Below are 13962 nucleotides of genomic sequence, written 5' to 3'. Positions count from 1 at the left end.
TCCCGGGAAGCCCACGGGGCACTAGCATGGCACTAGCCCATGGCACTAGCATGACCCGCTCCAAGGGACGCAGAGAGAGCCCGGCCCCATGGCAGGGAGCATCCCCGAGGAGGAGGAGGAGGGCTGCATCCCATGGAAAGAAAGGAAACGCCGCGAGGAGTCTGACGGCGCTACCAGCGCAGGTGCTGCCACAGGGGTGGCACGAGGGACGAGCCCTGGGACAGGACACAGCCCTGGCACCAGGAAAAAGCCTTGTCCCCTGGGGTCCCCCGGGGCGGAGAGGAACGTGCAGCTGCTGCCATCCCTGGCGCGGGCAGGGTGACAGACGGGTCCCCAGGATGGCCGAGTTTGAGGTGGCCTGCAAAACAAAAGTGGGCTTGTGCCCTTCCTTGCCCCGGGGCTGGGAGACACCTCAGGCTCCTCTTCACCTCCTCCTTGCACTGCCCCAGACCTGCAGACCCCTGCAGAGGGGGGTTCTCCCCTCTCTGACAGCAGCAGCTCAGCAGGAAGGGGACAGTGCTCCCCGCACCCACCCACACACACCCCCCCTCACACCCCAGCACTATGGTGCAAGCATGGGTACCAGCTCGAGGGGCACCTCTGCTTCAGGAGAAGGCCCGGTGATGGCTGCTGGGTCACCGGGAGAGCGGGCTCAGGCTCCAGCATGGAGTTGGCCGGGCGAGGGCTTGCAAGCACACCCCACCGTACCCGAGCTCCCAGGGAATACTCAGAGGGATGCTCTGGTACCCCAGCATCGCCCAGGGTAGCACCGCCCTGCCGCGGGGTGTGGGGATGAGGCATTCCTTCCCGTCCCTGCCTGCCCTGCCTGTCCAGGCAGGGATGCCCCACAGCAGCCCAGTGGGAGAGCAGCCGGACAACTGAACCCCCATGGGCAGGAGGCAGCGGGGACACCCCAGGAAGAGCTCTGCTGCAGAAGGGAAACCAAGGCGGGAAGTGCTGGGATGCACCCACACACTTGGTCAGCGAAGGGACGCACAGTCGGCTTTCGTGCTACTCCCCATCCCGTGGCCGCCAAGAAGGAACAGCAACACCCCCCCCAGACACCCAGCCCCCAGCATTGCAGCACAGGGTGCGAGGCAGGACTGCACCCTCAGCGGGATGTGCCCCCCAGCACTCTCAGCAGGATTTGGCCCACTGGCTGCCCATTGGTCTGCACTGCTGGATCCAACCCCGCAGGCTGTGCAACGCCCAAGCGAGCGGTGGCCGGACCCGCCAAAGTCCCCGTGGCACGGTATCTGCATACCCGCTCAGCCCCTGAGACAGTGCTTGACCCCCAAGACGGTGCTCAGCCCTTTGAACTGGAGCTCGACCCCAGAACCAGCGCTCAGACCCTGTGAGCCATTGCTCAGCCCCGCCAAACTGGCACTCAGTCCCTGAGCCAGTGCTCAGCCCACTGAAACGGTGCTCAGCCCCCCAAACAGGTGCTCAACCCGCAAGCCACTGCTTAGCCCCTCCAAGCCAGCGCTGAACCGGCACTTGACCCTTGAGCTTGTGCTCAGCCCCCCAAAATGGTGCTCGACCCCTAAGCCAGTGCTCAGACCTCAAACTGGTGCTCAGCCCCTGAAAATAGTGCTTGACCCCCAAACCTGTGCTCAACCCCCCAAAACAGTGCTTGACCTCCAAGACAGTGCTTAGCCCTCCAGAACGGTGCTTGGCCCCCGAGCCAGCGCTCAGTCCATCGAAACAGTGCTCAGCCCCCTGACCCAGTGCTCAACACCCCAAAGTGGTGCTCGACCCCCAAGCTGGTCCTTAGCCCCCTAAAACAACGGTTGTCTCCCAAACCAGTGCTCAGCCCCCCCAAACTGGTGCTCAGCCCCTCCCCAAAATGATGCTTGATTCCCAAGCCAGTGCTCAGCCCCCCGAAACAATGTTTGACCACTGAGCCAGTGCTCAGCCCCCAAAAAAGGCTCAGCCCTTCACAGAGGGGTGAACCCTGCCGGGAGGTGCCCGAAGCAGGGCTGGCTCTGCTTCACCCCCGGAGCACCCATGGAGCCAGGGGAGAGGTCTGGGCTCCCAGGAGAGGAATTCTCCAGGGGCCAGCCCTGCCCTGGACGGACAGGGAGGAGAAGGGACAGGGACACAGCTGCCCCAGGGTCACCACTGCCCATCCTCCCCAGAGAGGCCACTCCAGTTTCCTCCCAGTACACGTACTGGTCGTGTGGTCCTTCAGAAAGGCAGGACAGCCATGGGGGGGGTCTCCTCAATTGGGGTCTCCCCAAGTTCCTTTGCCTCTAGTCTCAGCATCTCTCCCGTCCATCACCAAAGGGATGCAGGACCACCATGGCAGGGAAGTCGGTCCCCTCCCAGATGCCTGTGGGAGGAGAGATGTCCCCAGCGCAGCGGGGACCCTCCGTGTCCTGGAGGAGACCCCTTGTTCCCCCTTCCCAGTGCTTCCCAGGGGACTGTCACCACCAGGGATGCCGACATTGCTAGGACTCCACTGGGATCCCTCCCAGCCCCACGGCCCAGAGCCACCAAGGGAGGGGAGCCTGGCCTGGCGAGGAGCTCTATCGCCCGAGTATTCAGCACCAGGTCTCATCAGAGGCAGTTGCATGGTGGGACGGTTTGTGGGATGCAGCCTGGGGAGCTCAGGAGGGACGAGAGCATGTCCCACCTTTAATGGGGGCAGCTGCGGGCATCGGGGGCACTTCTTCCCGGCTGCCGGGGGTGTTTCCCAGCCCTATCTGCTGTGTTATCAGCCTTTGGGATGAGCTGCTGCAGCCACCACCCCACAGCCCAGTGCCAGTAATTTCCAGGATTAGGCTGGCTGTGGTTACCAAGACACGTGTCCCACCCAAAAAACACCGTCCCCATCACCCGCTGCCAGTTCTGGCTGCCTGCAGCCAGCACCAGCCACAGGCAGCCCCGGCCCCTGGGGACCCCCGGGGACCTGCCGCCAGCCTGCCGCTCCCCCATTCCCCCAGCTCTGGCATCTCCAGATCTGCAGACACAGCCCCCATCACCACCCTGTCCCCTCACCCCTCCCTGTCACTCCCCACCCCTAAACAAACCGCCGGCCACTGCCTGAATTCATCCCAGTTTAATCTTCACGGTGCATCAGCATGGGGGAAAAAAAACACCTTTTTTCCTTTTTTTTTTTTTTGGTCTTAATCTTTACCTGGGGTCATATTTACTAATCCTCTCACTAATCCCCCAACGCCTTCGCAAAGAAAAAAAGCCCCATCCTCCGCCGGCCGGAGACACAGCGACTGCCTGCTGCTCCCGGCAGGAGCAGGACTGGGGAGCACCCAGAGCCCTGGGTGCCACGGGTTTAGCGCTCAGGGTGACTCCGGTTTTTCCCAGCAAGGTGGCCAATACATGTTTTTAAAGGCTTTTTTATTTAAGGAACCCGAATGTGAGGATGGGGAGAAGGGAGGCGACGCAGTGGCGGGGAGATGCGGGCACCCCGGGCAATGGAGGCAAAGCCTGTGGGTCTGGGCTCAACTGACAGGCTCAAACATTTAGGAAATATTTAGGGAAAGGAGGAGAAACCGCCTCTTAGAAAGGATTTGGTGGAAAACTATCCACCACCAGTTTGCACTACCCAACAGCTGAGATGCACAGGGACCCCCAGGAGCATCCCCTGCCGCTGGTCCCCAGCCAGGGGTGTGGGCAGCAGCGCTGCCCTTCCCTGCCTCAGTTTCCCCATGTGTAGAGATGATGGGGCACCCCCTTTCCCCAGGGACTCAGACGGCACAGGCTGCCCTTGAACCGCCTGCAGGTCCTCATCGGTGCTGGGGGGGTCACGCGCTCTGCCGATGGGGGGACAGGGGGTCTGCAGATGTGGGGGGACACAGGGCTCTGCAGAAGGGGAACAAGGGTCTCTGTGGACAGGGGGGACGGGGGCCCTGCAGAAGAGGGGTACGGGGGGCTCTGCAGACGAGGGCCCCTGAAGATGGGGGCAGGAGTCATTGCAGAAGTGGGGCAGGAGGCTCTGCAGAAAGGCACGGCACTGCAGAATGGGGGACAGGGTCCCTGCAAATGGGGAGGGGGACAGGGGTCCATGCAGAAGAGGGGACAGGGGTCCTGCATACAGAGGGGCATGGGTCCCTGCAGAAGAGGGGGCACAGCAGGGGACGCAGGGCACTGCAGAAGGGAAGATGGGGTCCCTGCAGACAGGTCTGAAGATGGGGGGGGACAAGGGACTCTGCAGAAAGGGGGAACAAGGGGGACAGGGGTCCCTGCAGACCTGCCCTTCTCAGGCCAATGCCATGCCACCGCCGCACCGGGGCTGCCCCCTGCCTCGGCTGCAGCAAGGGGCTGTGCAGAGCCCACCCCGGCACGGTGGGAGGCAGGGGCTGCCTGCAGCCCGGTCCCGGTCCCGGCCCCCAGCCCCCCACCAGCCTTCGCGCCCCACCGGCAGCCAGCAAGCTAACCGGTTATGGCAGCGCGGCCCTCTCGGCCGCGACACAGCGCACGCTCGACCGCGGCCGGCACCTTGCCGCGCCAGGCTGGAATTTGCAAGCTGTCCTGATGCATTAAAGCGCAAACGCCTGGCGTCGAGCTCCCAGCCCTGCCGGGGCCGTGCCGGGCCGTGCCAGGCCATGGCGTCCCCTCCCCAGGGACGCCGACGCCAGGCCAGCTGTCCCCAAGGGCAGCCGGAGCCACCCTCATCACCTTCTACATCTATTTTTCTCCCCCCCGTCCCAGCTTTAAATAGCTCCTTCAGCAGAGCGGGGAGATGCTGCCGGGCTCCCACTGCCGCCGCAGCAAGGCAGGGGACGCTGGGGACGTCGACAGCAGAGGGTCCCCACCAGCACCAGCGCTGCGGGCAGGCGGCTGGGGCCGGGCGGAAGCACAGCAGCGCCGTCGGCAATGGGGCCCCTTCCGGCGGGCAGCACGGTGTGCCGAGCCAGTGATGTGCACGGAGGGCGTGGGGAGGCACAGACGGACAGGGATGGGCAGACGGACAGGATGCTCCGCTCACCATGCCAAGGGGGGAGGTCAGGCAAAGGCACAGGACCCGAGGTGGGGGCCACGGCACCCTTGCGGGCACAGCACCACAAGGACCACCCTGGAGAGCCAGCCGGAGCCGGGCTGCAGTCTCCTTGGGGAGCACCCCATTCCCTGGGGACCCCAGGGCCCCTCTCCCCTGTGCCCAGAGCTGCACTACATCCCCCTCCGGGTCCGCTCCCCATGCTGGGTGCTTCCCACCAGGGCCAGCACCCACCGTGCTGCGTCCCCCACCCCGGTGCCTTTCAGAGACCCCACTGCTCCCAGGGGACTCCCTGGGACCCCCCAAGACCCCCACCACATGTGCCCCGGGGTGCCCCTCCAGGTCGTTCCCACGGGCTGGGCGTGCTGCGGGAGGCTTGGGCACCGCCGAGGCTGCAGGCAGAGGGGACATCCCGCATCCCAGCATCTGCACGCACCCGCCCCTCGCCCACGCACCCAGCAACGCTCTCAAACCACCGTGGGACCCGGCGTCCCCCCACGGCCGCAGGCGCAGAGCTGACCCGCAGAGGGACACATCCATCCCTCCGCCGGGCAGCATGGGCTCGACCGGCCGTGCCAATCCCAGCCGGCACGGGGCAAACAGCAGCGGGATGCCCGTGGGAGGAGGGAACGGCAACAGCCGGCTGGAATAGGAGTGTGAAGAAACGCCTCTTGCGTGCTCTGTCCGGAGCCAGCTAACGAGGCCATATTTGAAATGCTTCGCATACCTCTGGTCATCAGATTAGCGAGATGCAGAAGGTAAAGCAGAGGGCAAGAGGAGCGCTCCCGGAGCCAGCCATCCTTGGCCGCTCACTCCCACCGGCTGCGGGAACTGGGGGAAAAGTCCCTGGCTGGCAGCGGGGCGCAGGGACAGAGGGCAGCTGTGGGGACCCCGGGAGCGATGGGTGCCTGGGATCTACCTCCCTGCTGCGATGCCAGCCCAGCACGCAGGGATGCGGGATGGGAAGGTGGGGAAGAACAACCCAGCCCGGCACTCGCAGCCCTGGGTTCGGCTGCCCTGGCTGTCTGCAAGCCTGCTGCCACATCCCGGCCACCAGCCGCTTCCACCCCTCACCTCCTTGTGGCCCAGTCCAGACCTGGACCTGCTGAAAGACCTTTCACCATATAAAGGGGCTTACAGGAAAGACAGAGGAAGACTTTCTACCAAGGTCTGTAGTGACAGGACAAGGGGCAACGGGTTTAAACTGAAGGAGGGAAGGGACTGGTTGGACATAGGGAAGAAATGTTTTACAATGAGGGTGGTGAGACACTGGAACAGGTTGCCCAGAGGAGTTGTGGATGCCCCATCATTGGAAGTGTCCAAAGTCATGTTGGACGGGGCTTTGAGCAACATGATCTAGTGAAAGATGTCCCTAGGTCGTCTGAGGGGGGGTTGGACTAGATGATCTTTGGAGGTCCTTTCCAACCCAAACCATTCTATGAGTCTATGAAAGGAGGCAAGACCCCACACAGCCTCCAAGCAACATCTGCAGACACACTTGACCTGGACCCAAAGACAGACTCCTGCAAAGCAGAGGGCAGAGCGCTGGTCTGCACCTCCCACGGGTGTAGACCTCCCTCCATCAGGCTTTGCACCAGCATCAAAGGATCTCAAGCCATCCCCAAGACATCAACAGTCCTTAGGCACGAATGGTCCTCCCCAGCCATGCTCCAGCTCCAGGAGAGGCTAGAGAGCAGGAACCTGTCTCCAAACAGCAAGCAGACGCAGTGGACAAGAGTCTACAGGGCACGGAGGCTGCAGAGCTGAGAGCACCTGGATCTCCAAACACTTGGGACCCTTCAGGGTCAGGATGTTCAAGTGAGAACCCCTCAGCCTTCAGGATGTTCAAGTGAGAGACTCAGGGCTCAGACCTGGACCCCAAACCTCTTTTCTCAGCTGGCCTCTGAGGGAGACAAAGAGGCACCAAAGCCACATGGGCGAGTCTGAGCAAAAATAGGTGAGAACCAGTGACCCCAGGACCCTTGGGGACACCAAGAGACCACCTGGGGTCTGAGTGGATGGAGCTGCGTTGCTTGTTTGGGCACAGCCAAAGACTCCCATACAGAAGACTGTGGGAGACGGATATTGCCCAGATATCCCTATGAAGAGCTAGAGCAGAGGAATGACCTCAAGATGGGTTTGTAAAGCCAAAAATGAAACATTCCTCAAGCCACAGCCACAGGCAAGACCAGGGCTACCTTCCAACAGCGGGCAACCACCAGCAAACCAAGAGATGACGAGAAGCAGCAGCACCAGAGGACACCGGAAGTGACCATGCCCCATCTCATCATACCAGAGAACAAACTCAGCCTTCGCTCAAGCCTGGGCCATCCCCAGGAAGCCCAACAAGCACAGAGCAAACATATGCCGGGGTCAGCTGGGGTCTCATGGGTGGCAGCAGCCACCCAGAACCCACTGGAATCACACAGAAGCACCTCACCACCCGTGGGGCCAAGACAGCACCATTCCCCAGCCCTGCCACCACTCAGTAGCCAGTGCCCTGAAGGTGACAACCAGATCCTTGGGATGAAGCCCATCTCAGAAGTGACCCAGAAATGACAGGCTACATCTCACACCATGGCGCAGGTCCCATCCATCGCCCACATTGTGCTCCCTGAAGAAGTGTATTGCAGCACTGACATGGGGCAGTGCCAGTGACCTAAGCCCTTTTCCAGCTCCCAGCTCTCTGAACCGGGAGAGCGGAGATGGAAAAGCATATCCTGCCTGGAAAATCAGAAAACGGCATTTTCTTTCTTTGCCACCAGTTCCAGGGTTGAGGCCAACACGTACCTTCCCACGCCTGGGCCACCGTGCCATAGGCATCACTCTGTGGAGGTGTCGGGTCCTCATCCTCCCAGCACAAAGGACATCCAAGTTCAGGCAATGGAAGGTGCTTTGGTAGGAGCGACACTGTTTGAGTACGAGGACATAGAGCTGGACCCACAAATCCCAAGGGAGGACCACAGCCTGGGAACCAAGCCTTCACAAGGTGGACACAGCAGGGCCGTTATTCAAGTCCCTTTTCAATGCCATAATGATGGATGGGTAGAAACCAGAGACACCGAGGCAGCCTCTTGAAAACCTTGTGACCTTAAAAATCCTTTTATTCACACAATAACAGGCTGCCACCCATGTGCACAAGGGCTGTCATCTCAGACAGTCCATGCCTTCCACCTGCTTGCAAGCCAGGATGAAACCATTCCAAAGACGTTATCGATGCGCCCTCCCCAGCCCTGCAGTGCCCCAAAAGGAGAGAATATTGGGCATGGCGAGGGTGGGCTCCATGGCACATTCACACCATCAGGGTTGAGATGTTTGATGGACAAAAAAGCTTCTTTTGACACTGGTCTTCAGGCACCCAAGGGCCATTGGCCAGGGTAAAATGTGCCCTTTGGACTCTTCCAAAGGTGATGGGACCCACAGGTCACCCTCAGCCACTCACTGGGGTCACACCATCCTGCTGCCTGGCTCTCCACGGAGCTCTCCTAGGGCTCCAACACTGCAGCATCCCAAGGGACACGGCGCATGGACGGGGACACAGGCTGCTCCTCACCCCCGTGCCCTGATGCTCCCCCAGCGGCTTCCCCAGCACAAGGAGTCACAGCCCACCTCCCCACCAGGGCAGGTCCCTCTGGTGAAGGCAAAGTCTGCTGCAGGCCTGATCCTGCCCCGCTCCCCATGGCAGAGCTGCGCCTGAGCGGGAGCAAACCCACGCGTTTGCTCCCTACTGGTCTGGGCCCGGGCTTTCCTGGCTGGTTCCTCCTCCAGCCACCCCTCTGCTCTTCCCTCTTGTCCATCCTATGCCACTGTCCCCTTTCATCAAATCCCAGACCAGTTTGGGTGGGAAGAAACCTCACAGCCCATCCAGTCCCACCCCTGCCATGGGCAGGGACACCCTCCACTAGCCCAGGTTGCCCAAAGCCCCATCCAACCTGGCCTTGAACACTGCCAGGGAGCCAGGGGCAGCCACAGCTTCTCTGGGCAACCTGTGCCAGGGCCTCAGCACCCTCATCGTAAAACATTTTTTCCCTATGTCCAACCTAACCCTGCCCTCTTGCAGTTTAAAACTGTTGCCCCTTGTCCTGTCACTACAGGCCCTGGAGAAAAGTCTCTCTCCGTCTTTCTTATAAGCCCCCTGTACGTATTGAAAGGCAGCAGTAAGGTCTCCCCGGAGCCTTCTCTTCTCCAGGCTGAACAACCCCAGCTCTCTCAGCCATCACAGAGCTGTTCCAGCCCTCGGACCATTTTGGTGGCCTCCTCTGGCCCCGCTCTCACAGCTCCATGTCTGCCTTGTGCTGGGGACCCCAGAGCTGGATGCAGTGCCCCAGGGGGGTCCCACCAGAGTGGAGCAGAGGAGCATCCCCTCCTCGACCTGCTGGCCACACTGCCGGTGATGCAGCCCAGGATGCAACTGGCTTTTCTGCGAGTGCAGTGCCGGCTCATGTCCCATCTGCCACCCACCAGTATCCCCCAGTCCTTCTCCGCAGGGCTGCTCCCAACCCACCCGTCCCCAGGCTGTGCTGCAACTGGGGGATGCCCCCACCCCGCTGCAGGCCCCCAGCACTTGGCGTGGCTGAACCGCCCACGGTTCCTCCTGCCCCATCGCCTGCCTGGCAGGAAACCGCTGATCCCACACACCCGCTACCACCAGCAGCTCCATCCCATCCCAGACACCACAGCCTGTCCCCGTGTCCCCACCAGCGCAGGAGGCCACCATTTCCGCAAGATGCTGGTTCCCATCCTCCTCCTCAGCCTGGTTGGGCCTCAAGAGCCCCATTCAATGGGGGGACACCTGGCCAGGCAAGCCCCCCCCCAGCCTTCCTGCCCAGGCACTTCGCAGAGGGGTGGCTGCGGGGGGCAGCGGGGACAACCGGGGTTCCCCCCAGGCGGGGAAGCCCTGCGAGACCCCCCACCTTCCCAGGAGTCAAAGTCGAGTCAGGGGAAAAGGAGGGAAAAAGAAAAAAAACCCAACCCTTTGGAGTGCAATATTTTAGTTGAGCAACAGAGCATGAGTAAAGGAGGGAGCTTTTCGTGGTCTGGTGAGTTTAAGCTATGAGCTGGAAGTTTAACTATTAATACACTTAATCAAGAGGTTGTTCCTACGGCCGGGTTTGGGAAAACAAATGCACTGGCAGGGCGAGGAGAGGCAGCACCCGCTCCTGCCACCCCGGGGAATGTCCCTGCTGGGGGGTAACGGAGGCGAAGGGTCCTGGACCAGCCGGGGCCTGACCCAGCCTTGGCCGAGCCTTGGGCAGCCACAGCAGGAGGTGTCAGGGGATGCTGGCTGCCAGGGCCCAGCACCCAGGGTCCGGCCCTCCTCCCAGCCCCCCAGCAGCAGCCATGGCAGAAGGGACAGTTTTGGGGAGAGGACACCACCCCCAAGTCCCGCAGGGTCCCCAGGTCCCAGGCAAGCAGCACCTGCACCGCCGACACCTGCCCGGCCACAGCCTGGAACAGCCCTGGTGTCACCGGGGATGCTGGTGGGCGAGGGACCCCCAGGGTGGGGGATCCCCAAAACACCCCACCCTGTGTCCCCATCGCATCTCCCCCTCCACCCACCTTTGCTGAGGAGGAGGAAGAGGAGGGAGAGGCTGAACTTTGGGGCACAGCGCCCAGAGCCCCTCTCCCTTGCCCGCCCACCTTGCGCCACGGGCAGGAGGTACAGGCAGACGCCTGGCAGCACGGCGCCGGCAGCCCGCATCTCCACCACAAAATCCATGTCAAGGACGACTCGGCTGCCTCCTGCCTCCTTCCCACGGAGGCGGGGGGGGGTGCGTGTGTGTGTGTGTGCACAGCGCCCGGCACAAACACCCCCCCCCCAAACCCCTGCCTGCATCCCCCCCGGCCGGCAAACACGCAGAGCCCCCTCCCTGCCCACGAGGCCACCAAATCCCCGAACGGCGCCGGACGGCCGCGGCGGGGGGCCGGGACGAACTTCTGAGCGCCACCGGCGGGTCCTTTGTTACTTTGCTTTTGTTGTCACACGCCAGTGCGTCCCTGTCGTCCCGTCATCATGCCCCCCACGCACGCACACCCCGACGCTGGCCCCGAGGTCAGGGCGCGACATCTGCCAGCTCGCCGGGCGGCATTGTCAGGGTGATGCCACTACCGGCATCCTGGGTTTGCCAGGCCTTCGGTGGGTATCCGCCGGGAGCCGGAGCAGCCACGCGCGGTGACACTTTTCAGGTTCGAGGCTCAGCCCACGTGATGCCGCGACCGATTTGAATTCGATGCGGTGGCAAGAGCCGCCAGCACTGCCGGGGAGGCGAGAGCTGGCGTGCCTGCCGGGTCTGGATGCCGGGAACAGGGGTGCTGCTAGAGAAGATGGTTCTGCAAAGCTTTTCCGGATAGAAATTTTAAGGAGACACGGACGGACAGACGGACGGAGAAGCGTTTCCATGCCTACGCACGCTCCCGCTGAGCAGTACCTTTGGAGGGTCACCACCTTGCCCTCCCCCCCCCGCCTTCGCATCTGACCCCTCCTCATCTCAACCCTGCTGCCCTCCCGGGGAGGGGGATGCAACTCAACTCCCCGGAGGGAGCAGCGAGGGGATGGGGAGCGGGGGGGGGGGGGGGGGCCCGTCCCTCTGCAGCCCCAGGTGTGGCCCCGCCGCTGGGCGAGGGGGCCGGGGGGGGAACGGACAAAGCAGCACAAAGGGGCTGCTGACACAGCAAGGGCCCGTTTCCAGAGAAACAAAACTTCCGCCGGCTCCGGCCCCACGCCCCAGGTAGCCGGGCTTGTGCATCCCCCCCTTCCCCAAACCCTCCCTCAAACCCCCCCATCCCCACAGCACGTCAGCCCCCCGATCATTCCCCCCCCCCCCCGGGGTCGCTTGCAGAGAGCGGACAGCGGGGGGTAAAGGTTGCCCGGCCGGGGTCAGGGGCGACGGCACGGCGCACACATGTGATCCGTTATCGCAGGATGTGTGCGCAGCTTTGTTTATGCGTGGGATGCGGAGCGGGGCGGGCGGCGGCGCTTTGCCCCCCCCATCCACATCCCACCCCCCCTCCTTCTCTCCCTAATCAATCATCCCAGCAAAGAATAAACCGACCCAAAGCAAACACGGGCCCGCAAGAAGGACGTCGCCGGTTGACGGATGCGGTGGAAAAAAAAATAGTAATAATAAAAATAAAATAAGAGGGGGAAAAAAAAAAACCACAACACCACCATGGGGCCTGTGGGGCCACGATTCGGCAGAGTTTGGTGCCATAATCCCACCGTTCAGGCATCACTCACGAACCCCATGATGGCTTTGGAGCTGGCAGCACCCGTGCCGGGCGCATACGGGGGATATTACACAGCGGCCACAGCGATCCGGCTGGATCTCTGGGTCTCGGGGTGCGATGGGTGCCCTCCCTGCCGGAGCTGGGGGGAGCGGGAGGTTTGGGAATCCCAGCTGACGGCGAACCAGGGCGGGGGGGGGATTACTTGGGAAGGGGAGGGGGATAATAAAGTTGGGTTAGTTGTTGCACATGGCTGGGCGATGGCGAGCGGCGCCGCTCCCACGGCCACCCGGCTGCCGGTCACCGATGGAGGAGCCAAACTGCCGCTGAAGCCCGGCGCTACCCCGGGGGAGGCGAGAGCAACCCACGGCGGGGCGGGGGGGAGACACCCGAGCGCGGAGGGGCCGCTGCAAGCGACAGGCGCCGGGTGGGGGCTCCCCCCCGCCACCGCTCCCCCACGCGAGATCCGCCGCGGGTGGCAACGGCCGGCCCCGCGCGCTGCCCGCTGCCCGGGGCGCGCCGCCTCCCTCTGGCGCCGCGGCGCTGCCAGAGCGGCCGCCCCCGCCGCCCCCCGGCCCCGCCGCCACCATTGTCACCCGGGAAACCACCGGGCGATGCCGCGGCGGCCCGGGGCGGCGGGGCGGGGGGGGGGGGGGGGGGCTCGCCCCCATCCCTCCCCCCCGGCTCCCACAGCATCCCCGCCGGGGTGCGGGGTACCGGGAAAAGGGGACGGGGAAGGGGGCGGCGGGGGGTTCAGCCGCACCGAGAAAAACTTTGCTCGTTACCCCGCCGCCCCCCCCCCGGGAAGCGGCAGGGCCGCTCGGGCGCCGCGCAGGCAGCACCGGCCGGGCCCCGGCGCGGGCAGGCGGCCAGCTCCGCGCCCCGCCGCCGCCGCGGGCAGCCCGGTAACGGCGCCGGGCGGAGCGGGGCGAGCCGCAGCCGCCCCCCGCCAAACTTTTTCTTCCACACACCCCCCCTCCGCCTTCTCCAGCACCCCCCACCCCGCGCACCCCAACTCCGCCGCCGCCCGCCGGAGCGGCCCCGGGGGCCGGCACCTACCGGCGGTCCGGGAGCCGCCGCCGCTGCGGGCAGCGCTGCCGGGAGCGGCGGGGGCTGCCCGGGAGCCGGGGGAGGGAAGGAAGGGGGGTGGGGGGTTCAGCACCTGCCCGGCGCCGGGGACGCGGGGCGGGGGGGGGGGGGGCCCGGCGAGAGGGGAGCCGAGGCGGGCACGGTGCCTCGCCGCCGCCGCACACCCACCTCCACATCGCCGCTCGCTCTGGGAGTGCACAGCCCCCGAATCGCTGCACGGCGCTGCCGCCGCCGCCGCCGCTGCCCGCGGCTGCCGGCAAAACCCGGACCGGACCGGACCGCCCCGCGCGCCCAGCCACGCCGCGCCGCGCCGCGCGCGCCCCCCGCCGCCCCACGCGCGCGCCGCCCGCTGCACACCCCCACCACCACCCCCCCGCGACTCGCCCGACCCCCATCGCGGTGTAACACACACATACCTGCCCCCCCCCCGTGTTCTGGTTGCTCCCACGCGTGTCACCCCGCCGTGCCCCGGCATGTGCCATCCGCCCCCCGCGGGTGGTGCGGGAGTGTGCCCCCCGTATCCCATCTGCCCCCCCACGGGTTTCACCCTACTGTGGCTCCCGTGTCTCACCTGCCCACCCCCGGGTGTCACCATGGTGTGCCCCCCCCCCCCGTTTCCCACCTGCCCCCACGAGTGTCACCCCACCGTGCCCCCCCAATCTGCTCCCGTCCCCAATGGGGTGTCAGCCGAG

At 64.4% G+C, this 13962-nt stretch overlaps 1 protein-coding gene across 1 annotated transcript in view; it reads right to left on the bottom strand.

Moving 5' to 3' along the window:
• Nucleotides 1–13567, bottom strand: part of CXXC5 (CXXC finger protein 5) — a 38757-nt gene extending 25190 nt beyond the window's left edge. The window contains exon 1 of the mRNA XM_054842182.1: nt 13439–13567. The gene's annotated coding sequence lies outside the window, so the exon portion shown is untranslated. The remainder of the gene's footprint in view (nt 1–13438) is intronic.
• Nucleotides 13568–13962: the final 395 nt, after the last annotated feature.

This window comes from Grus americana, chromosome 14, assembly GCF_028858705.1.
Source record: "Grus americana isolate bGruAme1 chromosome 14, bGruAme1.mat, whole genome shotgun sequence".
Classification (NCBI taxonomy): Eukaryota; Metazoa; Chordata; class Aves; order Gruiformes; family Gruidae; genus Grus; species Grus americana.
Note: the sequence above shows the minus strand (reverse complement) of the source record. Positions and strands in the feature narration are given on the sequence as shown.